General features: G+C 37.3%; 1 protein-coding gene across 6 annotated transcripts in view; it reads left to right on the top strand.

Moving 5' to 3' along the window:
• The first annotated feature begins 3,638 nt into the window (after positions 1-3,638).
• The window catches only part of PRXL2A (peroxiredoxin like 2A), a 49,210-nt gene continuing 28,008 nt past the window's right edge, over positions 3,639-24,840 (top strand). The window contains exons 1-2 of one of the 6 annotated variants that reach the window (XM_074296661.1): positions 3,763-3,848; positions 22,767-22,826. The gene's annotated coding sequence lies outside the window, so the exon portion shown is untranslated. Of the gene's footprint in view, positions 4,505-14,109; positions 14,134-17,090; positions 17,123-22,766; positions 22,827-24,840 lie in introns of those variants that run through there. The other 5 variants (XM_074296659.1, XM_074296657.1, XM_074296663.1 and 2 more) reach the window with 5 other exon arrangements.

The following is a 24,840-nucleotide window of genomic DNA, read 5'->3' as shown; positions in this document are numbered from 1 at the left end:
AGGGTTAAGTGACTTTTCCAGAGTCACATAGCTAGTAAGTAGCTGAGCTCAAATTTGAATTTGTATTATGAGTGCTTTCTAAATATTTATTGATAACAATCTGGAATAATCCAAAGAACTAAGGGGCAGCCCATGTCTCCTATTATCCCACTAAAGGGAAGCAACACTATGGTAGTAGGAATAGTTCTGATTTAGAAGTCTGAAGGTCTGGGCTCAAGCTTTTTAACTACACAAATGATTTGAACTCCCAGATTTGTCAGTCAACAAGCATTTATTAACTATTTCTCTCAGTTTTCTTATCTGCCCAATGGGGTGATGATTGTAAAAAATAGATTGGCATTTATTTGGTTCCCACAGTTATGAAAATTAAATTGGAGAAATGAAACTTAAATTAGAAAACTGAAACCCACAAGGACATCAAATAATAATCAAAGGTGGAGATTATATTCCCCCAAAAGAAGTAAACTTCGGGGTAAGGACTGACTTTTGTAATCAGGAGTAGTGGTCTCAGATTTAAAAAGAATCTTTGATTCTTTGCCTTTTGCTCTCTTCAGTTATCTTCCCCCTATCAGAATGGAAGCTCCTTCAGGACAGGGACCAGCTCTCTAATGAGGGATAGAGATTCATGGCCTGTAATTTCTGTAATTTCCACTTAACAGGTAATCAAGGGAAGGAGTTGTTCTTCAGAATAGGAAATAAGTGCTTCCAGGTGTTTCAACTCACCTAAGCACCCATTCTTGCAAGAATGTAAAATAAAATCTTTCTTACTTTCTTCAATGAATCAGTAGAGTTTTTGGTAAGATATTTTGCTTCTTACAACGATTAAAAAAAATTCAAATAAATATTTATTAAGGGCCTACTCTATGCCAGACACCATACTTAGTTTTGAGGCAATAAAAACAAAAAATGAAAATAGCTTTTACCTTCAAAAGCCTTATAGAACCTCAAAATACAAAGATTTCTCTAGAACAGGGCTTCTTAAAGCCTTTCTATTCACAACCCCTTTTCACTTGAGAAATTTTTATATGACCCCAGATAATATGGGTATATAAAATAGTATACAAATCAAGCATTTACTGATAATAAATGCTAATTTTGCAACTCTAACATTCAGTTACATAATCCCCACATGGGGCAGTGGCCCACAATTTAAGAAGCTTTGCTCTAGATGATTTATTGTTTGTTGAACAATATGTTCAACATATGAAAAAAAATTTTTTTACTAGTACTGTCCTCCATTCATCAATAGTGGGATAAAAAGATAGGTTTGAAATCAAGATGACCTTGCTTCATATTCCACCTTAGACACACAAGTAACTGTGAGAACCTGGGAAAGTCTTATGCTCTCTCAGTGCTTTAGACTAGTAGTCAAACTCAAATAGAATATAAAGTTCCCTGCAGTCACAAACCGACTTAGAAATCTACTTGGTCACAGCATTTTTGTTTTATTGTTGTTTTATTTATTTTTAAAAATATTCCACAATGACATTTTAACATGGTTCTGGCAGCACACTTGGGAATGTTTGTGGCTGATTTGACACTTGTGCTCTAGAAAACTCTCCAAGACACTAGGTTAGAAGATTGCTGTTCTGCCTTGGTAAACAGGTTCCTCACTTGGGAGTTCTCAGTAAGTATAAAATTATAGAACCAGTCCTTATCCCCATTAGAGCTATTAAAAAAAACTGTAAAAATACTGCTTGAAAGTAAATGCCTTTATTATTTTTAAGGGTTAAGCAGAAGTTAATATTTAGGTTTTTCAGTTAGAAGAAGGTTTATAAATGATCCAAGCTCACATGTTTTCATGATTCATATAAATTTGTAAGGACCAGAACTATTTCTGTCATAATAGTTACAAAAAATGTTGTGTTTTTTTTTAATTTATGCTTTTATTTATTTTCTTTCTTCTCTTCCTCCTCCTTTTCTCTTTGTCTCTTTATTTCTGTCTTTGTTTTTGTGCCTCTCTCTCTCTCTCCTCCCAAGAAAGTAACTAGACTTTTCATGTGCCTACTTGCTGATATCTCATCCCTTGGGTCTGGTTGCTGCTTTTTAATGAGCCCAACTTTTAGGTCTCTTACACTTTAAAAAAAGAAAAGAAAGAAAAAAAAAAAAAGAAGCTCAGTAAAGCTTGCTGTTAATGAACTGTCAAATCTATTCAAGCTTTTGAAGTTCAGAAACCAGGAATGTTAAGGAAGTGTAATCATGGTTTGATAAGTAATTACATTACTGCCAAACCTGTTGTAGTTGCTAGAAAAATCATAAGCAACTTTCCTGTAGGAGCAAACTAATTCTGCTTCCCCAGACACATGAAAGACTGGCTAATTAATTAATATCCTCGGGAAACATTCAGGGTCTGGGATGTTATTTCCTGCTTTGCTTTTGAAAGGTCGACTGTCCTCCTCCTTTAGGATGGACAATGGATGACTTTTCACCATCCCATTCCTACAACTACTTAAATCCTTCTCCACTTTTTCAAGTAATTCAGGGGAGGGGCAGCTAGAGGATTTGGGAAGGAAGAGGAGGAAGAGAAGGAGGAGAAGGAGGGGGAGGAGAAGGAGGGGGAGGAGAAGAAGGAGGAGGAGAAGGGGGAGAAGGGGGAGGAGGGGGAGAAGGGGGAGGAGGGGGAGGAGGGGGAGGAGGGGGAGGAGGGGGAGGAGGGGGAGGAGGGGGAGGAGGGGGAGGAAGGGAAAGAGAAATCGTGTTATGGTTCTAGCCACATCATATCAAACATACCCATTCTCTGATACCTACAATAGGGCAGCCTTATTTTTACCAGACCCCCAGGCCACCTCCACAGGGTGCTGTTGGCCAGTCATTTCTTTCTCCTTATGGGGTCGTCTTCCCCATTAGAATTAAGGCCTTTAAGGACAAGGACTGTCTTGTTTGCGTATGACAATTCTTAGTGCCTGATATAATAAATACTTCATAAATGCATTCTCTACTTCTCTAGACTGCTAGGTGGCTCATTGCATAGAAAACTGGGCTTGCACTCAGGAAGACCTCGGTTTGCAATCTTGTCTCAACACTGACCAGCTGTGGGACATAATTAGTTACATAATTACTGTCTGCCTCAATTTCCTCACGTGGAACATGGGGATAGTAACAAGATCTGCCTCACCTGGGTATTGTGAAGATCAAATGAAATTGACAAATGCTTTGCAAAACTTGAACACTTAGCACCAGCTAATATTGTCATCTACCTATTTGACCATCTTTCAAGTTCTAGATTACATTCAGGAATAATGTTCCATCTATCTATCAAGGTCTAGCTCATCTCCAGCATAGTACCAGGTGCATGGCAGGATCTTAAAATATGCTTGTTGATTGATTAACATCACATCTCCTCCTTGAAGCCTTTCAAAACTACTCCCTGCCTCCAGATTTTAAAGAATCATGCTTTGTCGCTTCTGCTAGAGGCCTTAGAGCTTGAAAGGACTTTATTTTGGCCTCCCTTTTAAAACCTTTCTAGGCCTTTGAGCTGCAAACCAAGCTGCGGTGGACGCTCCTGCGCCTGCCAGGCCAAGAAATAGCCTGCAAATAGCCACAGTCCGGGTTTTCCTATCCGGGAGCCTTGGGAGGTGAGGGTGGGAGGGACCTGCCTCTGACTCCGCCCCCTCCCGCTCCGCTCTCTTCCCACCCCTAGTAGCTCGGGTGAGAGAAGGAGAGGGGCGGGATTAGTGGCAGGAGACCCCGAGCCCCGCCCCCAGAGGCCTAGGCTCCTCCCCCAGCTCTAGATCAAGGGCGGGGAGGGGCAGCTAGAGGATTTGGGAAGCTGGAGGAGGAGGAGGAGGAGGAGGAGGAGGAGGAGAAGTAGAAGGAGGAGGAGCAGTGTGAGTAGCAGCTGCACGAGGGTGTGGGGGAAGGGGGGTGAAGGGAGGGGGCTTACTCCTGGTCCCTGGGAGCTCCCGGGAAATGGAGGCTGGGACGCCGGCCTTAGGCACCAAAGCCTCCTGCAGAGCTCCCCCATCCCCGGGGATCCTGCATCTTCCCGGGGCTTTGCAGAGGTGATGATGAGGTTAGCCCAAGGCCGGAGCAGGGGCTGCTGGAAGGACTGACGGTCGGGCTTCCAGTCATCCCTGTGACCTCCGTCTAGCTCTCCTTCCCCGCCTGGGCCTCAGTGTGCAGTTCTGTAAAACGGAGGGGCTGGCGAGGAGCGCCGGGGCTGCGGCGGCTAGCCCGCCCGCGGATGTCAGCCGGAGCCAGCCCCGGCCCCGAGCCGCGAGCCCAGCGCTGTGGGAAACTCGCCGGGTCCGGGGAAGCACTGGCCGCGCCTGCTGGAGCTGAGCCACCTCCCCGGACAGGTGTGCGCAGAGGGCGCGTGCATCCCCACGAAGCCGCTCCTAGGCTTTGTTTTCGGGCAACTACTTATTTACCAGCAGTATCACGGCCCTGAGCGCCCAGACCCTGCACGGGGGCTGGGACGTGATAAAGCCCGCGTGGCGCGGACTTAGTCCAGTTTATCAGAAGGCCAGATGGCATGACTAAGCTGTAACCCCACTGCTATCAGGTGAGCAGCCATGAGGGAGCTGAATACCGAGAAAGCAGGATGGAGTTCCTGGGGCTCCCCCTCGCCTCCAATCCCCAACCTGTTCGAGTTCAGTCCTCCTCTCCTAGCCCACCACTCCCTTTCTATTGGGAAAGCACCAAGTTTAGTAGAGAAGAGGGGAGTACTTGGTGTTAGGTGTTTCCTTTTCAGAACTATATTGGCTCCCAAAACAACCAACTTCCACAGCCACTCAGCATTATATCCTGAGCTTCTAGGAGGGGACCTTTTTAGGCTTTCAAAGAATTAATAGCAATGATAAGGGAGTGAGGAGGAAAAAATAATAGTGTGCTCTTTCTGGACTGCCCAAGAGTCATTGGCAAAAAGTAATTGTTGCTCCCACCCCCTGCAAAGAACAGAGGGTAGTTTTTCTCTCTCTGTGCACAGGGGCCTTCCATAACTCTGTGTGATGGAGGTGGGTGATAATGTCCAGTTCTTTCTCAGCCTTGACTTAGGGCTGAGAGTCTTCAGGAAGAACCTGGTAGGAAACTTGCCTTTTCTCCCTTTTAGAATGAACCCGCCCTTGAAATACATGCTTGGACAAAGGCTGTTCAGAAGAGCCAGTGATAATACTTCATTCATCCATTTGATAATTCATTCAATACATTTATTGCCATCCTGCTGCACTGAGGCACTACCGGTATATAAAAATTAGATGCTGAGAGTAGCCAATATTAAGCCTGGGCCCTTGTCCTTTAAGAGTTTATTGTCTAGTAGGAGCAATAGGACAGATAGGGAGCACTGACTACGGCTATAGTTGAATAACCATGTCTGTCAACTTATCTGATAATCAGTTTTAATAACTTGCCTTTATATAGCTTTAAAGTTTGCAAAGTGTCCCATGTAAATTCTCCACTTTGAATCTCATAGCTTGTGAGGTAGGAATAACAGGTTTTACCTCTGATTTTAAGATAAGGAAACTGAGCCTGAAAAAAGATAAATGATTTGCCTTTTATGGTAATACAGCTGATGTTGGGAGTGTGTGTATGGGGGTGAAGGGTGGGGAGTCTAAGTCTTCCTGATTCCCCAGTGGAACGGGATTCACAAGGATGGATTGTCTCTATTCCAGCCACCAGAACTTCTCGGGCTTTAATAACCAATTTTTGCATCATGAATTCCTCTAAATCAGTTTAAAAATAAACTTCAAATAAATTCCTTTAAACTTATTTATAAATTGGAGATTCTCTTTGAGGAATGAGGACTGGACATAGTAATTGCTGAGTTATCAGGACATAGATTGGAACAGAATAACAGAAATTTTATTTGGTGAATTGCTGCCTTAGGCCTCATCCTTGAGTTTCTCTGCCTTCACAGAAACTACAGTCACTTCAAATAGGATCACTGCTTCTAGCTCAGAAGCAGATGGGCACTCCCAAGAAGTTGTGTTGTAAGGTTGGAAATCTTCTGAAATACAAAGCACCATGTATATATATATATATATATATATATATAATTTTTTTCACCAACTGTGTTGTATTTGCCCTATAAGAAGGAAAATATTGTTGGGATACTGGGCATAGATATGTTTGTAGGTAGACTACAGTTCTGGTCAGTTAGATTTGATGGAGAGGGGAAACTGGAAAAAAATTGTTATTACAGAATAATTTATTCTTCTTAACACTCAAGTGACTCAAAATGTAAATAAAAAGTAAGCCCAGAGATGAGAAGCTCAACTAAAATGGGATAAAAACATTCCCAAGAGTGTCTCTGAGAGAATCAAAGGACTAAAAACTAATTAGGGGGGAAAGACTGTAAGTAACTAAGCCTTGGGAAGCAGAGTGTTTTAGGTATTTTCATGACTCTAATTGAATTTCTATTAATATTCATAATGGACCTTGCTTCATTAGAAGGTGGGGGACTACAGATATAGAATATTATGTCTATTTCAGACTAAGTTGATAACGTTAGTTTGGCCAAACTGTCTCTTCATCCTCCATCTCTTATATTGTGTTACAAAGAATGACTTCGTGAGTAGGATTGAGGGATTGAATATATTCAGAAATGGAGGTGATTGTAAACATAAGATATGGAGCAACTGAGTGGCTCAGTGGCTAGAGTACCAGCCTTGAAGTCAGGAGGACCCGAGTTCAAATCTGGCCTCAGAAACTTAATACCTCCTAGCTGTGTGACCCTGGGCAAGTCACTTAACCCCAACTGCCTCAGGGAGAAAAAAAAAAAGATATAATGCAAATGGATTTTTTTAAAGGATTCATATTTTTTGTATTAAGTTTTTATTTACCAGATATATGCATGGGTAATTTTACAACATTGACAATTGCCAAACTTTTTGTTCTAATTTTTCCCCTCCTTCTCCCCATGGCAGGTTGACCAATACAGGTTAAATATGTTAGAATATAAATTAAATAAAAATATATATACATGAAGAATCCATATTAACAAAGACTGTATATGACATTAACTGCTATAGAATACATGCCATGCACTGAAAGAATGTGTTTGTTTTAGACTTGTTGGGAGAGAGAAATAATAAAGAAAATTCTAGTGGGGTCAGTCAGTCTGTGTGCAGACAGACAGAAGGGGAAATAGGTACTGAAAGTAAACCTTGGTCAACCATTAGAGAGCACTCATAAAGGGATTTCTATACTATACAATAGGATATTTAGGGAAGTTCTGTCCCTTCTCATTTTGGAGATTGTCATTTACTGCAATTTTAAAGCTCTGTATTTGTGTGGGTGACTTCTCTCCTGACTATTCAAATTCAAAATTTCATCCCTTTTTCTTCGTTTAAGATAAAAAAAAAAGTTTGAGTTTGTATATGGTGTGTTCCTCACTACAAACTCAAAAGTGGGTGGTATAAGGCTAGCTAAGAATTACAATGGATAGACTGCAGGGCCAGAAGTCAAAGTTCAAATCCTGCATCAGGCAACAGCACAGCAAATAAAATAAAAAGAAAAGCTCTCTCCATGCTCACTTGAACACAGTCTTCTACAAGCATATACATCATCTATGAGAGGAGGACATGCACAGAGGGAATAATATTAAAAGATATATTTCTAGAGCCCATGGGACCTGGCCATTCATACTCTAGTACTGAAGAGTTGCTGATATCTTTTGGTGAGGTCATTGCACTGTAGTTGTTATACAAATTTCCTCAGGTTCTCATGTCTCTGCTCTCTTCCGAGAGTCTCTTATAGTGTCTTAGTTGCTGAATTACTCTCTGTTTTTATTTTTGTACTCTGCTGCCATTTGCTAAGGTGCAATGATTAGAAAACCTCCTGCTTGACAAGGATGGGCTGGCAACTCATTTACTTGGTCCTTAAGTTACCACATTTATCTTTATCTTGGGTAACCAACAAAAGCCAGTCACAGTACCTCCAGGCTAAGTTTATTTATTCTTATTTCTGGTTCTGATTTTAAATCTGTGGTGCAGACAACTATCTGATGTAAGATTAGAAAATTCTCCATAATTCCACTTTAACCCCTGATGGGAATCATATGTCTACAAGGCCTAGGAATTCTGCCAAGAAAAAAAAAAAATCTATAAGTCTGTAAGGAAGCTGAGACCACAATGCCTCCTTCCCTCCCAGCATCTTCCTAGATTGACATTCAAATGAATAGAAGACAAAAAGACAAGTATAGTAAAGTCATTCCCTTTCATCCTCCTAGCCCCTGCTTCTGAATTTATCATACACACACTTGTATATACACATGCATATATGTGTATGTTCATATATACATATGTATGTGCATGCATCAAAATAAAAATATAGAATATTTTTTAAATGTCATACATTTTGTAAGTTTCTTTGTTGTTGATTCTAGCAACAAACAAAAGCTCCTGACTTTTGTTGTATTCTGAGTTGTCACTGTATCCCTATTAGAAAAAGCAGAGTATAATAAAAGCATCCTTAGTCTGAAAGTCTGGAAACCAGGATTATGGTCCTGTGAGCCTCTCGGCTTGAGTTTCCTCAAGTTAAGAAGCATTTATTAAGCACCTACCACATTCTAGGCACTGGATTAAATGCTGGGGATATGAAGGGAAAAAAAAAAAAAAAGATAGTCCCTTCTCTCAAGAAGCACACAATCTACTGGGGAAAACACCAGGCAAACAACTCTGTACAAAGAAGATATTTGCATGATTAATTGGTTATAATCTTAAAAGAGAAGGCACTGATATTAAGGGATCTAAGAAAAGGCTTCTTCTGGAAAACGGGCTTTCACCTAGAAATTGAAGGAAGGGAAGGAACCAGAAGCCAAAATGAGGAGAGAGACTTCCAGGCATGGGGGAATAGTTAGAGAAAATGGCCAGAGTAAAGAGTTTGTTTGCAGAGTCCAGTGATACCAGCCACAGTGATCATAGAGCACATGGGGAACTTGGAAAAGATCTAAGAAGGTTCGAAAGATAGGAGAGAGCCATATTATAAAGAGTGTTAAAAGCTGGAATATTTTAATTTAATTCTGGAAATGACAGAAGGTATTGGAGTATACTATGTATCTATCCTAGAACAATGAGTGTTTGGGCTGGATAATATTTAGGGTTCTTTGTAGGCATTAACTTTCTAAGATTCAAACAAGAAAAGGATATTTGCTGTTTTTTGAATGACCTTAAATTCATGCAAGGATAAGTATGAGAGCATTGGACTTGAAATCAGAAATATCAGAATTTGTATCTTTTTTTCACTTTCTGATCCTGTGATCCTGGCAAAATCATTTAATTCCTTTTAGCCTCAGTTCCCTCATGTGTAAAATGAGAATAATAACAATCCCAAATTCATAGAGTACTTGTGAAGATCAAATAAAATGAGGCTATAGATACTTGGCAAACCTTTGAGCACTAGATAAATGTGTCCTATTATTTATACTATTTAAAAATCTTAATCTCCTTCATTTTTTTGTATTCTAGTCATGGACTTTAAGAATTAAAAGATTAAAGCTCTGATGGCCTATAAAACCTTCAGACAGCAAAGAAAGATTCTGTTTTGTTCATTGTGTTGTTTACTTAAACCTGAAAGAAAAGTTAAATGTTTTAGGAAGATTTTTTTTAAATAGGTGTTTACATAATAAAATTTAGATGTAATCCCTGTTAGCCAGAAAATTCTCTAAATGAGACCTCTTCCTTTCCAGAGCTTTCCTCTAAATTGAAGTTTTAAAGTACTTCATTGCTTCTGAAAGAAAAAGAGATCATATTAACATTTTTTTGATATGTGGTTCTCAATTCTTAATAATTCATTACTTCCCTGTGACTCCTATTATATACTTGAAGGTGAAGGAAGATCTGAGTGAGTCTCTTCAGCTAAAGTTGGCTGAAAATAGAATATAAGAACCAAATCTTTTATCAGAGGAACAATGCTGGCCTTCTTAAAATACTTCTCCTACTAGGGCAAAGGACAAATGTGTTTCCAGCTGGGCATTTGCTATTGGGTACAAAGTCAGACAGTTCCAAGTTTTGTGTCATGACTTGGCATTAACATCTGGCTTTCATCTATAATATCCACATCTAGGGAGTCCCATGTGGAAGTCAGAATCTGGAATATGGTAGATATTCTGGGATTTTAAAGTTTATTTTTTTCCATTAACAAACATTTATTTTCTCTCTCATTTCTCCCTCTCCTCCTCACCCCCGTTAAAAGATTAAAAAAAACAAAAACAAAAACAAAAAACCCTCATAACAAATAGGAAGGAATGGAAACAATTCTCCACATTGGCTATGTCCAAAAAAATGATGTGTCTCATTCTAAATCTTGAATCCAACATTATTCTATCAGGAGATTGGTAGCAGACTTTATCCTTATCTTTTAGAATGGCAGTTGATTGTTTTATTGATCAGAGTTCTAAAGTCTTACAAAGTTGTTTGTCTTAAAAGTATTATTGTTATACAGATTGTTTCCCTGATTCTGCTCACTTCATTTTGTATCAGTTCATACAAGTCTTTCAAAATGATTCCTTTTTATCATTTCTTATGGCTTAATAATATTCTATTACCACAAGGGACAAAGAAAGGTGAAAAGGAACTATATGTACAAAGATATTTATGGCAGCTCTTTTTGTAGTAGCAAAGAATTGGAACACATGTTCATCAACCGAGAAATGGATGAAGGAACTATAGAATAAGAATATAGTGGCTGGCCACTTTTACATTTTAAGAAGCATTAGGGTTGATAAACTGTAACACATCCAGAAGAGGACAAATAATAGGGTGATAGGGAACATTGAGTTCATGCTGTTATGGCCATCCATTAAGAGAAAGTGGTGATGTCTATCCTAGTGAAAAGAAAATTTAATAGAATAAATAATCATCTTTCACATAGAAGAGTTGACTTGTTCTACTTGATGGCAGAGAGCACTCCCAAAGTGATAAATGAACTGGTCAAGGAAGTCATAGATTCCCTTTATTAGCACATTTCACATAGAGGCTGAGTGACCACTTTTTTTGAGAATATTGTAAAGTGAATTTTGGTGGCCTTTGAGGTATCTTTCAAAGGAAAAAGTGAGGTGGGACAGCTAGATGGCAGAGTGGATGGAAACCAGGATCAGATAATTGATCCTTAATAGTTATGTGACCTTGGGAAAGTCATTTAAATCTGATTGACTCAAAAGAAAAGAGAAAGAAGTGACAGAAGGGAATAGCATTTATATAACTGCCCCAATGAGATTTACACTTTTATACTGCCAGCTGCCCCTTGTTGTCTTTAGTGAATTCTTGGGGACAGAGTGGTAGAGGGGAGGAGGGGAATGAATTGGGTTACTACCTGTGTGATCTTGGGCAAATTCAAGTCAGCATCTACTTATTAAGGATCTTTGTGTCAGAGCTTGTGGTAAACAAAATAAAGATATTCCTGAATGCAAGGAGCTTATGTTCTCTAGGTTTCTGCTTTCTTTTATGCAAAATGAGTTTCACATTAATCAGTCCAAGGTCTTCTATCTCTAGGAAGTGAGTAGTTCTAGTTCCATCACTGAAATTTACCAGCACATCCCTCATCCTGCTCTCCTTCATTTTATTCTTTTGTATAAAACATACAATACCTACCTCATAGGGGATAATGTTTTACTAAACCTTAAGGCAAGTAATGCTTTTTATTAGAGGACCCTGAATCCAAGTCTATGTCCCTGTGTAATCTGATTGTCACAGGGGATCCGGATGCATGTCAATTAGGTGGTATTCAGGATATGTCTCTCTCTTCTGGGGAACACAAGTTTCTTCGAACTCTAGATCTCAGAAATCCTTTTTTACTCCTAGTCACTCATTATAACCAGAGTTGCCTCAAGGTAAAAGTGGACCTGTCCCAGCTAATCTGGAGAGAAGTCTATCATTGCTGCTTTAACATCCTTGCAGACACCTGCTATGGGATACCTGTTTGTAAGGTGTATTCAAAGTCAACTATGATTAGGATTAGTTTTCTTCCACGTCCTCTCTGGAGCTAGATAAAACTGGTGTTTATTCTGTTAATTTTTACTTTTGCAAGCTTGTGTGGTTCTATTTGGTTCCTCCCAAGAGGATACAGGTTATTGTAAGGAATGGATGAAGCTTTTTGCTTTGGGGCTGCAATTGGCTACCTTGAGCTTAGGTTAAAACCATTCTTATACTAAGGGCACCCAGCTTTGTGCATCGAACACAAGAAGTAGATAGGCAGGGGCAGCTAGGTAGGACAATGGATAGAACACCAGCCCTGGAGTAAGGAGAACCTGAATTGAAATCCAACCTCAGACACTTGATACTTAATAGTTATGTGATCCTGGGCAAGTCACTTAACCCCACTGCTTTCCCTCAAAATAAAAATAATTAGATGGTCATTTGCTAGGATGATGAGTTAAGGTTTTGAGAGGCAGAGGCCAGCTTTGGAGTCAGGAAGACCTCATCATTCAAGTCTTGCCAGTGATACAAACTTAATATGTAAAAACTCTTTAACTTCTCATTGCCCTCTGGGAAACTTTATAATATTATATCTCTTAAAACAGTGGTTGCCATTCTCTTTTGATGAAGGGAGAGTTACTGCCCTGATAAAATCACAGGTAAAACAAAAGCCTAAATAAAATTAAATTAAAGGTATTAAAATACCCTGAAGGTTAAATTCCCTTGCTGAGTCTCTCTTGCCAAGAGACAGAGGTAGAGGGGGGTAGTCTAAAAGAGACTCTTTCCCACTACTCAGTGTTTTAATTTCTCTTACAGTTTTATAACTTACAGGTGTCGGTAGCATATTAAAGTTTATAAATGCTTTAGAACATACTATTTCATTAGGCAGCTAGCTGGCATAGAGGATAGAGTGCTATATTTAGAATCAGGATGCCCGAGTTCAAAACTAGATACAGATACTCATTTTGTAACCCTAAGCAAGTCAGTAAACTTTTCTTAGCTTCCATTTTCTCATCTGTATGATGGGGATAATAATTTCATTCATATTATGATTTCCAGTAAGAAGTAAATGGGATAACATAGATAAAGCATTTTTGTAAACCAGAAAGTACTATGTGATGGTAGCTATTATCATTATTATTATTATTATTTACTCAAGCTTCAGATATATAAGAGAAGTCATGCAAGTATAATTATCTCCATTCTTATAGATGGCTACAACACTAAAATCATAGATTTAGAGTTGTGGAATAGGAATAGGGGTAAAGAAACTTTGTAGGCCAATTTAATTTTATAGATGAAGAAACTAAAATCCAGAATAATTAAATATATTGTCCAGGGTCACAGAAGTAATAAATAAGTGGCAAAGTTAGATCTTCTAACTCCAAATTCTGCAGTTCTTCCTCCCAAGATTAAGTGATTTGACCAGTAGGTACCAGACTAAGGCACAGAACTCCTGTGTCCAAATCCAGTATTCTACCTTTACTTTACTTCCTTTCTTCAAAACTTCCCTGAAGGGGCAGCTAGGTGGTACAGTGGATAAAGCACCAGCCTTGAATTCGGGAGGACCGGAGTTCAAATCTGGTCTCAGACACTTAACACTTCCTAGCTGTGTGACCCTGAGCAAGTCACTTAACCCCAACCTCCCCCCCCAAAAAAAAAAAAAAAAACTTCCCTGAAAACATTTGACTATAAGACTATAATTGTTTGCTAAATATGCATGCTTATTATTTTGGTGAGACCCATTTGCTTCCTTTCAGTTAGGAAGCTGGGAAATGACTTTAAAAAAAAAAATTCCAAAACTATAACTGGAAGAATAGAGATCACAATGAGGTAGAAGAAAGATTGTTTATCCAGAATAGGAAGCTGCCTAGTGCAGCCCAGGTGGCATGAATTGGCATCCCAAATGGCACCAAGCCCAAAATATGTGCATATTTTCTCTTTTTTAGGAAGAGAACTTGTTCATTTTTCTTTTCAGAGAGAACTGAAGATCTTCTGCCTTCCCTCAGGTAGAGGGAACAAAGGTTTTTATTCTTACAGATATCCTTGATTTTCTAATCTTTTGTTCTTATAAAATATTAACATTTTAAATGGCAATTAAAAAGCCAGTATTTATATATGAATGTACCTATATGTTTTTGTATGTGTGTGAGTACATATATAAATATAATATACATACACACATTTGTACACACACACACACACACACCCTTATTTACCACTCCTTTATTTTCTCTTCTTAAAACATCTAGCGCCAGAGCCAGGAAATTCCCATGCCCAGGTATGTGGTTCATTGATTTTGTAATTACAAATTTGCTGGTTAGTGACCAAGACCAATTGTTGGATCCAATGACTGCTTCCACACAATACTTGTCCTGGTCATATGCCTTAGGCCTGTTGGAATGCTCTGGAGTCTCTTCGGAGATTAAGGAAGCAGGAGCTCTTTTTATCAAGGACCTTCTCTAAAGGAATTCTTTTGGTTTCACTGAGAGATTATTGTTTTGATGCTACGAAAGATTTGTGGTCTCTTTGGTGTAACTACTCTCTTCACTGGTGTACATTATAAACCAAGACATGTGTTTTCTTGTCTGCCATTAATCACCAGCTGGGGATCTACTCCAGGTCACCCCATGCTTTAAAACAAAGCTTCTTCATCCTACTATCTCCTCTTTCTACAGGAGACATCTTTTCTCTAGAAATGCAAGAAATTCTCATTATCCTTCCACTTCTCATCCCTTTATATTCAGGCTTCTAATTTTAATATGCAATTGAAGTTGCTCTCTCCAAAGTTATCAATTATATATAAAATATATGTGTATATGTATAAAATCTTAATCATCAACATGGTGGCTCCTTATCCTTCATGACTTCTCTATAGCATTTGATACTGCTGACTCTTTTCTTTTTTTTTTTTTTTTTTTTTAATTTTTTTATTAATATTAAAATTTGTTGACTCTTCTATGGGTTTGTATGCCATTGCTATTTTTCTTGGTTCTTCTACTTACCTGATTGTTCCTTCTCAATCTCCTTTGCTACTGTACCATCCATATGTGATACAGTAACTAGGGATACCTCAAATAGGCCAACTTCTCTTTTTTCTACATACTCTTTCATTTGGCATCCTCACAAAGTCCCATGGGTTTTATTATTGGCCTGATGCAAATGATTCCCAATGTCTATTGATTCAATCCTAAATACTCAACCTAGTTTCCAACTCAAATCATCAACTGCCAATTGAACATTTCAAATAGGATGATTAGTAGGCTTCTCAAATTCATGTCTAAAATAGAACTCACATTCTTCCTCCCAAACTTGCCCCTCTTCTGAAATTCCCTATTTCTGCCAAGGGTATCACCTTTTTTTTTTTTTTTTTTTTTTTTTTTTTTGGTCAAGTATACCTCCTATTCCTCACTGTCCCTCACCCCACATAGCCAACCTAATGGCAAGTCTTGTCAGTTCTACCTCTATGATATCTCTCCTATCTGTCCCCTTATAAACACTAACCACTTGTGATTCAAGCTCTCATCATTTCTTACCTGAATAATGGTAATAGCCTCCTAAGTGATCTCTCTCCCTTAAATCTCTCAAATCCATCCTTCACACAGACTGCCAAAGTGATTTTTCCTCAATTAAAGATAAATCTAATTATATCATTTCTCTGCTCAATAAACAATATGCCTCTATTGTGTCTAGGAAGTACAAGTTTTTCCTTTCAAGTACTTTACAACCTGGTTCTGACCTCTCTTTCCAAATTTATTATTATCTATACCAGATTTAATGGTCCAATATGGCCTTGTTGCTGTTTTTTCAAATAATACTATCCCCCTTCACTGTTCTCTCCATATATAGAATCTGCTCCCTCTTCTCCCTTGTCCCTTAGAATACCTAGGAGAAGGGGGATTGGGGAATAGGATGGGTCACAGGACTATGAGTCATGATTTTTGTCTGATTCAACAAAGTGATTTTCATCCATATGTCAAAAGCCACTCAAGTTTCTTTGAAAAAGATAATAGCAATAATTTTGTTTGGGCAAAGCAGGGAAGCATATTCACTATTGTCATGAAGAATGTCTCCTAGCTGTTTTTGCTTGCATTCCCTCCTACCCATTGCATGGAGTCCAGTCATATCTCAGTGACTCCTAAATGAGATCTATACCCTCTCAAAAGAATTTCAGCACCTTTGCTCAAGAGGAGTTTACAATCTAATTAGGAGGATTCAACATATACATATGTCAGATACATCAAAGTAGATACAAGGTGAGAAGGTAAAGAGAAAGGTATTTGGAAAAGGCTTAATGTATTAGAAAGTATTTAAGCCAGTCTTTGAAGGAAACACCTTTCCAACCTATAGGGAAGATGTGGAAAAGGGTTATTGAAATGTGTTTTATACTTGATGTAATGGGAAATTTAAGGAACAGGGTCTCTGTTAATCCCTTGAGCTTCTCAGAGAAAAGATGCTTAAATGCAAAATAATAATGCAACCAATTTTTTTCATGAAATTCTAATCACATAAGGATCTTATAAGTAGAAACTAAGGAATTGTAGATCCAGACAATTGGCATTTAACAGAAATGGATAGTTTACAGTATGGTTTAGGTTTGAAAAGTCATTTTGCGTTGTACACAGTAACAGTAATATTGTTTGATGAATTGTGAATGACTTAGTTATTCTTGGCAATATAGTGATCCAAAGCAATCCCAAAGGACGAATGATGAAGCATACCATTCACCTTCAAAGAAAGAAGTAATATTTATTGAGCATATACTGAAAAATGTTATTCTTCATATTCTTTCATTTTTATTTGTCTTGTACAAAATGACTAATATGGAAATGTTTTACATAACAGCACATGTATAATCTATATCTGATTGCTTACTGTCTCTGTGAGGGAGGAAGAGAAAGATAGAATTTGAAATTCAAAACTTTAAATAAAGATGTTTAGAAAAAATGTTTAAATACTAAGATGGAAAAAAAAGGAGATAAAAAGTCATTTTGAGAATTTCAGATTTGAGGAAGGGGAAGAATTGTAGGGAGGAGTTCTTTCCAAGTTGAGCTATCTTTTCTTTCCTCTAAAATCTGTACTTTTAAGAAAGTTTCTCTTAATTGAGTCTTACTAACAACTCTTTTCCAGATGGAGAGAACAGCCAACGGGAATTGAGACAAAAATCTCCCTAGATAATGCATTCATTTCCTTAGCTTAGAGCTCTGGTTATTCATAGCAAGTGGAGACCTTTCTCTAGGGATTTGGGAAGTTCTCCAAAAGGAATTTAAGTATGACTGTTCTGTATTTTTCTTTTTTGGTCAATTGGAGTTGTGGCTCAGAAACCCTGTTTACTTTTTGAGATGTCATGTTTTTCAAATGCATCCTTTTCAAAACCAACCGAGGTTACTATCTTCTTCCCTAAACCTGTTCTGATTTCTGACCTTTTTCTGTTTGTCGAATCACCAGTCTCATATTTGAAACTTTATTATCTTAAATACTTTGCTTTCCTTTACCTCCCTCATTAAGTAATTACCAAGTCTTGTAAATTCTCCTTATACAAACTTTTTCAGTCTGTTTCCATTAATACCATCCCAGAACTCATCATCATTTTTGATGACGAGTATAAAAGCTTATTAAAAGGTTTTCTTTCCCCTCCAGTATGTCCTTCATAACATTTCTGGACTGGTTTGTTGTCCATTATGCTTAAAGAAGACCAAAATGATATCATTATGTAGGGTCAAGGCACAGTATGTTTAACTGTGGCAGATCAGACAAATACAACCCCAGGTTGGCATAAAAATAGTCCATATGAACATTTGGAGTGAAGATGTCTAAATTTGAGTGTCTAGCTTTTCTTTTGATAAGGCTACTAAAATTCAGATTTGCTTGTAGAGCACAGCCCCTTTGATACAGGCACAACATGCTGGGTCAATCCTGTTGCATTCTGTATTTTATGACTAGATATGCTTATCACTCAGAAATCTTCAGTGATTCCCTATTGTCTATCAAGTAAAAATTCCTTCCCTGGCATTCAGAAGCTTTCATCACTACATAAACTTTCCAGCCTACATCAAACCAGCCCCTACTAGTTACTCAATGCTCTAGCCAAACAAGACTATTCTCTGTCCTTTAAACATTTCCTAAACTTTCCTGCTTCCAGGCCTTTGTTCAAATTGATTTACCTAATGCCCATCAATTGGAAATAACTGAATAAGCTGTGATATATGAAAATAATCGAATATTATTGTTATATAAAAAAATGATTAAAAGGAACCAGGAATACATTATACACAATTACAGCAAACATGTGCAATGATCAACTATGAAAGACTTGATGATTCTTCTCAGTGGTTCAATGATCCAAAGCAATCCCAATAGACTTTGGACAGAAAATCCCATCTGCACCCAGAAAAAAAAAAACTAAGGAGACTGAATGTAAATCTACGTGCTATGTTCACTTCTTTTTTCTGGGTTTTTTTTTTTCTTTTCCATAATTTTCCCCCTTTGTGGTGATTTTTCTCTCCTGACATAATTCATAAAGCAGTGTGTATAAAATAAATAAAAAAAAAAAATTTGATCTACCTGCTTAAAATGCCCTTTCCTCTCTCTTACTCTCTACCAAATTCAGACAACTGGCTAAAATGACATGTCTTTCATTCTGTCTTCATTGATGTCCCTTTCCAGTAGTGATCTTTTCTTCTTTGGATCTCATATGACACTTTGTTTTGTACTTCTCTAATGCACATGCCATGTTATTTTGTATTGTAGCTCAATGTATTTATAAATGTATGTATATTATGTAGGTAGATATGTATATAATGCTCTGCAAAACTCAGAATTATATGTTATTCACTTCATTCTTCTTATCTTTTTCAATGTACTTCAGAAAAAAATAGTCCTGAAAGTAATCATCATCCTGCTGATATTCTCTTAGAGCTAATACTCTGTGGACTATTGTAGGTAGATAAAATACCTGATTTTTGTTATGGAATAAAAGTATTAAGGTAAAAGCTTCTCTTCTCTAGATTCACAGAAAGCTTTTTCACCACAAGTCTAGTAGCAAATGAGACAGCAGGGGTTGAGAAATACATGTTTCCTCGTGATTTTGCAATTTCTCTGCTGTCTATATTATTGAAAGCTTTTCATTCTTCATAGCCTGGAGATTGAGTATTTGCTGTGGACATATCTATTAAAAACATTATTCTTATACTTTATAGATAGATATTATATCTGCAAGATTGTAAACAACAACTTTGTAATAATGGCTCAGGACTAATATACTTTATTTGTTGAATTTTCAGGAATATTTTGAATTTTTTTTTTTTTTTTTTTTTTTTGGGAATATGGACATGTCATCTACTAGTCTTTGAAGGATAGCTTTAGATGTGTAATTCTAGCCAAAAGTTTTTGTTTTGCTAGTTATTCAGTAAATACTAAATTTTCACAATCCAGTATGTTGTGTTGCACAGTTTCTGCCATTTCTTGAAATGCATGCAAATGTAAGTCAGTTCTTTGAGAATAACTCTTCTATAATTTCTGGCATCAATGACCTAGTTCTGAATTGTCATCATATTAACTCTCCATCCTATATAAATCTACATGACTCAACTATTTGTTTGGCATTACTTTGTTGACTTATTATTGGTTGAATTTATGTATCTGTCACCCAGAAGGTTTTTTGATTTCACACTTGATTACCCTTTCAGTTGTGTTCAACAAGTCAAAGCTGTGTTCCTATTGTCAGCCTTTATTATTGCTCAACAAATGATGTATGCTTGTTTAAAGAGTATTTCTATAAGTATTTAACTTGTTTATTACATACTCCAAAAATATTCACATTTCAACATTAATCTTTCGGTTAGATGAGCTAGGTAGTGCAGTAGATAGAATGCTTGGCTTGAAGTCAAGAAGATTCATTTTCCTTAATTCAAATCCTGCCTCAGACACTTACTAGTTCTGAGACCCAGAGCAAATCACTTAACCCTGAAAGCCTCAATTTTCTCATCTGTAAAATGAGCTGGAGAAGGAAATGGCAAACCCCTTCAGTATTTTTGGCTAAGAAAACCCCAAATCAAGCCTCAAAGAGTCAGACAGGACTGAAACAAAAGAACAACAATGCCTTAGGGTTATACTTTCCTAATATTGAGTAATTTTTAAAATGTTTATTTTCTAGTTCCAAATATATATCATGGATGGTGTTGAATAGGTGCTATTTGCTTTAAATGTGTTAATCCCCCTAATAAGGCTCTTCTCTTTAATAGTTTTATGCTCCTTGTATCTTGCCTAATGGAAATCAAGGTTTTGGAAACTATCACTTTCATCCACTGATTTCATTTGATTTATAGATTCAAGCTCAAATCTTCAGTTTCTATCTTTTCTTCGTGTTGATGAAGAATTTTATGCTTAATAAGTCTAAATGATATCTTGTTATCATTGGAGAGAAATTCCACAAGATGGAAAAGATATTTAATGTGTTTTTCAGAAGAGACATATGTTGATGTCAGCTATGCACATTAAGTGATTTATAAGATGTTTTAGAATGACTCCCTCTTTAATTTGAAAGCCATACTCACTTCTGTGTAAGAGTAATGATAATGGGTCCAGGGTTAAGCAGAACCCAAAAGGGCTTAAACTGTCTTCCTGAAAGATGCTACATTTTATATCAATTGTTTTTTTACATTAAACTTGTGTGCATCAAATAAATCATTTTAGAATTCGGAACTCAAACTTTTTTTTAAAAGAATGCTAAAATTGTTTTTGCATGTAATTGGGAAAGAAATAAGTTATTAGAAATTCAGATAAATAATTTTAGCATTTTCATTATATTGGAGTCAAAATTAAAAAAAAAAAATCTTGAAATTTAGATCTTCTCTTCCAAACCATGTCAGTTAATGATTATTATTTTTGTTATTCATGTGGTTATTATATAGAATATCTGAAGTTTGCATTAAAATGTATATTGGTCTTAGGTTTTTCAAGTTTTCATTTTTTAGATTTTGGTAACTCCTTATTTCAACTTTGATTTCATCTACTTTGGGATTAGGGATGAAGTCATTTTTCATGATTATCCTAATTGATCTACAATATGTTGTGTATAACTTGGGCCTAAATCATTGTCAAAAAGCAGCAAGCATGAAGCTTGTGCTTAGAGTTGTGGTAAGATACATTTCCAGTTTAGTGCTGTGTAGTACTGGTGCATAATGAAACATATTGTCACTCCACTTCACTCCCATAATCAGTACCAATTACTTGTATGAATTATCACCAGGTAAGATATTGGTCTTTCTGATTTGTTGACCAAGGTGCTAGTTAATCCAATAAGCAATACCCGATATCTGAAGCACTCAGTTTGCTATTATTTCAGAATTCCTTCAAGGCCCACAACTTCAGTCTCCTGTAATAAAGTCCCCACTGAATGTCACCAGACCTGGTATTCTCTTAATTAATCATTGCTTCCCCCTCACTTTACAACATGTATTTGGAATGGTTTTGCTTTGTGAAAGCTAATATCACCTTCATCTGTAAAAACCCTTAACTTTTTTCAGGATTCAGCTCTCACAGGAAACTCTTCAAGATTCACCTAAATGTTAATGTCTTGTCCCTCTTCAAATTAACATGTATATACTAACTTTTTTTTTTTTTTTGGTACAGTGTCTCCCCTTCCCCATTATAGACTATAAGATACTTGAGATTAGAAGCTTTTTTTCCATTTCATGTTTATATTTCCAGAACCTAGCAAGAGTATTGTATATCTTGCTCATAATAGACATTTAATAAAAGCTTATTGGGGTAGATAGCAAAGACCTGGCTTTCAGGTCAAGTACCATTACATACACTGTGTTGTTAGTTATGTTCTTCTCTATAACCCCATTTGGGGTTTTCTCTGCAAAGATATTGGAGTGGTTTGCCATTTCCTTCTCCAGCTCATTTTGCAGATGGGTTTGAATTCATGTAGTCCTGACATCAGGTCTAGTACTTTATCCATTGCGCTGTCTAGCTATTCTGCTTAGAAAGAGAGAACATCAGTTCTCCTCGGTAATCTTGGACATGAAGAAGTCAGTTTTCAAAATCGTTGCTTTGTCTAAGCCAAATTACATAAAAGGGATTTTTTTTCCATTACACTGGGAATTTAAATTTCCTGTTGGCGTCTTACCTCTGGGGCTGTCTTTCATTCAAATTTTTGGAAGACTTTGGGAAAAGACTTTTAACAAGTCTTTTGATAACAGGCAGCTAGCTAGGTGATATAATCTAATCATTGTAACTGTGCAAATGATTTAACTGCTGTCTGCCTCAGTTTCTTCATCTGTAAAATGAGCATAATAATAGCCTCATAGGGTTGTTGTGAGGAACAGATGAGCAAATTATAAACCACTTAGCACTATGCCTGACATGTAAGGTCTATATAAATATTAGCTATCATAGTATTATTATTGATAAATGGTCTTTTCCCTAGGTTAACTGTATGTGGAGGTAGGAATAAGATTAGTTTTAATTGTCTGACTTCTGGCAAATAGTCTTGATACTAGATTATAAATTGCTTGAGGAGTGGAGCTTATGTTTTATTTAACAATTGAATTTCCCCAGGACCAAGCATAATATAGTGAATATGGTAGGTACTGAATTAATGGATGAAATAAATAGCATTGGAAACAGGTTTCTGGAAGCATCATAGCATTTCTGTGAGGCGAGCGGAAAGTAGGAATTATCTTCTGCCACCTGAAAATAGGAAGGTATTACTATAAAAAGACCGATTCTGGCCCAGGCCATTTCAGAGGAGGAGGAAGGGTACCTGAAATCATTTTGTTTGGCTTCCTTCCTATTGGATCTCATTAAAAGCATCATTTTCTTTTTCTTTCCATTGTCACTCCTACCTTCTCCCACCTCCTTTCTTCCTCTCCCACTTTTTTTCCTGCTTCCCTACCTATGCCTTAGGCCAATATCTTCTTGGAGGTACAATTCTACAGGTGGCACCCAGATTGGTCTTGTGCACAGGTAAGCTTTCTAATATGACAGTGTCTATACTTGTTTCTGGCAGAAGTTAATCATTTACTTATGATACTTTCCATTATTGTGTATATCTTCCTTTATCCCCCACTCCACCCTGTGATGTCTCATCATGGTGTGGGGTAGCCTGGGTTCTCAGCAGAGTACAAGTTCTAGCAGCTCCTACCAAGAGGGAAGGCCTCCAGATTCAGGCCCAGTGATGGACTGTCTCCTTGTCCTCAGAGGTCAGTCCACCTGGATTGGACATTTTGGCTGAGAGTTTACTATAAGATAATCAGTTCTTCGGACTGAAGAGGTTCATTAAAGTTGTTTTCAGACTCACAGAAGGTTCATTTCAAAATGGCAAGCATGTATAAAATGCCTATTTAAGTGTGAAGCATTGAGGCTGCAAAAACAAAAACAAAACACTGACTGCCCTCAAGATCTTATAAGGGAGTACTGATACTGATGAAATCATAGATCTTCGAATTCCTGAAATAATTCTTTAGTGTATTGACAAAAATAACATTAATCTCCCTTTTTTCTTAAAATAAAATACAAATATGGGAGAAGTTAGCACAGATAGGTGTTTTGGTCCAGCTAGTATTATTCATGGATATCACTTAGTCTAAAGTCTTGGACTTTTTAATTTTAAAAAATATTTATTTTTTATTATCATAGCTTTTTATTTACAAACTATATGCATGGGTAATTTTTCAACCTTGACCCTTGCAAAATCTTCTGTTCCAAATTTTCCCCTCCTTTCCCCCACCCTTTCCCCTAAATGGCAGGTAGTCCAATACATGTTAAATATATTAAAATATCTATTAAATCCAGTGTGTGTGTGTGTGTGTGTATCCATAGTTATCTTGCTATGTAAGAAAAATCTGATCTAGAAAGGAAAAAAAAAAAACCTGAGAAGGGAAACAAAAATGCAAGCAAATAATAACAGAAAAAGTGAAAATGCTATGTAATGGTCAGTTCCCATGTTCTCTCTCTGGGTATAGAAGGCTCTCTTCATTGCTGAACAATTGGAACTGGTTTGAATCCTCTTGAAGAGAGCCACATTCATCAGAATTGATCATTGTATAGTCTTGTTGTTGCCAGGTATAACGATCTCCTGGTCCTGCTCATTTCACTCAGCATCAGTTCATGTAAGTCTCTTCAGGCCTTTCTGAAATCCTCCTGCTGGTCATTTCTTACAGAACAATAATATTCCAAAATATTCATATACCACAATTTATTCAGCCTTTCTCCAATAAATGAGCATCCACTCAGTTTCCAGTTTCTAACCACTACAGAAAGGGCTGCCACAAACATTTTTGCACATGTGGGTCCTTTTTGGACTTTTTCTAGGACAGGGACCATAAATATTGTTATTTATTTTTGTACTCCCTCGTACCTAGCACTTAATAATAGAATCACATCATTGGAAGAGTCATCAGAGAAGAGCTAGTCCATCAAATAACTGATTAAGAATGCCCTCTCTAATAAATGGTTATCCCTTTGCTTGAACACCCATCCTCATGGAACAAGATCTCAAAGCTTTCATCATCTCCTTGATCTCTTTTTGGAAGCTTTCCAGTTTATCAGTGTACTCCCTAAAGCACCCAGAAATGGTCATATTCTACATATGGGCTGACCAGGGCTCCTTCATTGTAGACAGCGTAGGCAGCTATTTATAGGAAGGTTTGACCTGGAGCTGACTTTTTTTACCCAATGGTTTAAAAAAAAAACTAGTTGCAAACATTTGCCTTTTGATCTAGTAAGAAAGGTACTTTAAGAAAGTTCTACTACTCTAAAGGATGTATATGTTTGGTTTGGGTTTATTTTGAATAATGTGAATTTCACTCCATCCTTGCCTGTCCATTATATATAGTTCTTATTTTTGTCCTCTCATGGGCTCACCATAGGGAAGAAGGGGGATCCATCCAGCATGTGGCCTTCCTGACATTCTTCAGACATTCCAAGAGTATCAGTGAAGCATGTGACTTATTTTCAGTTTTTACCTCACTTTTGCCCT

This window comes from Sminthopsis crassicaudata, chromosome 2 (assembly GCF_048593235.1).
Source record: "Sminthopsis crassicaudata isolate SCR6 chromosome 2, ASM4859323v1, whole genome shotgun sequence".
In the NCBI taxonomy this organism is placed as follows: Eukaryota; Metazoa; Chordata; class Mammalia; order Dasyuromorphia; family Dasyuridae; genus Sminthopsis; species Sminthopsis crassicaudata.
Note: the sequence above shows the minus strand (reverse complement) of the source record. Positions and strands in the feature narration are given on the sequence as shown.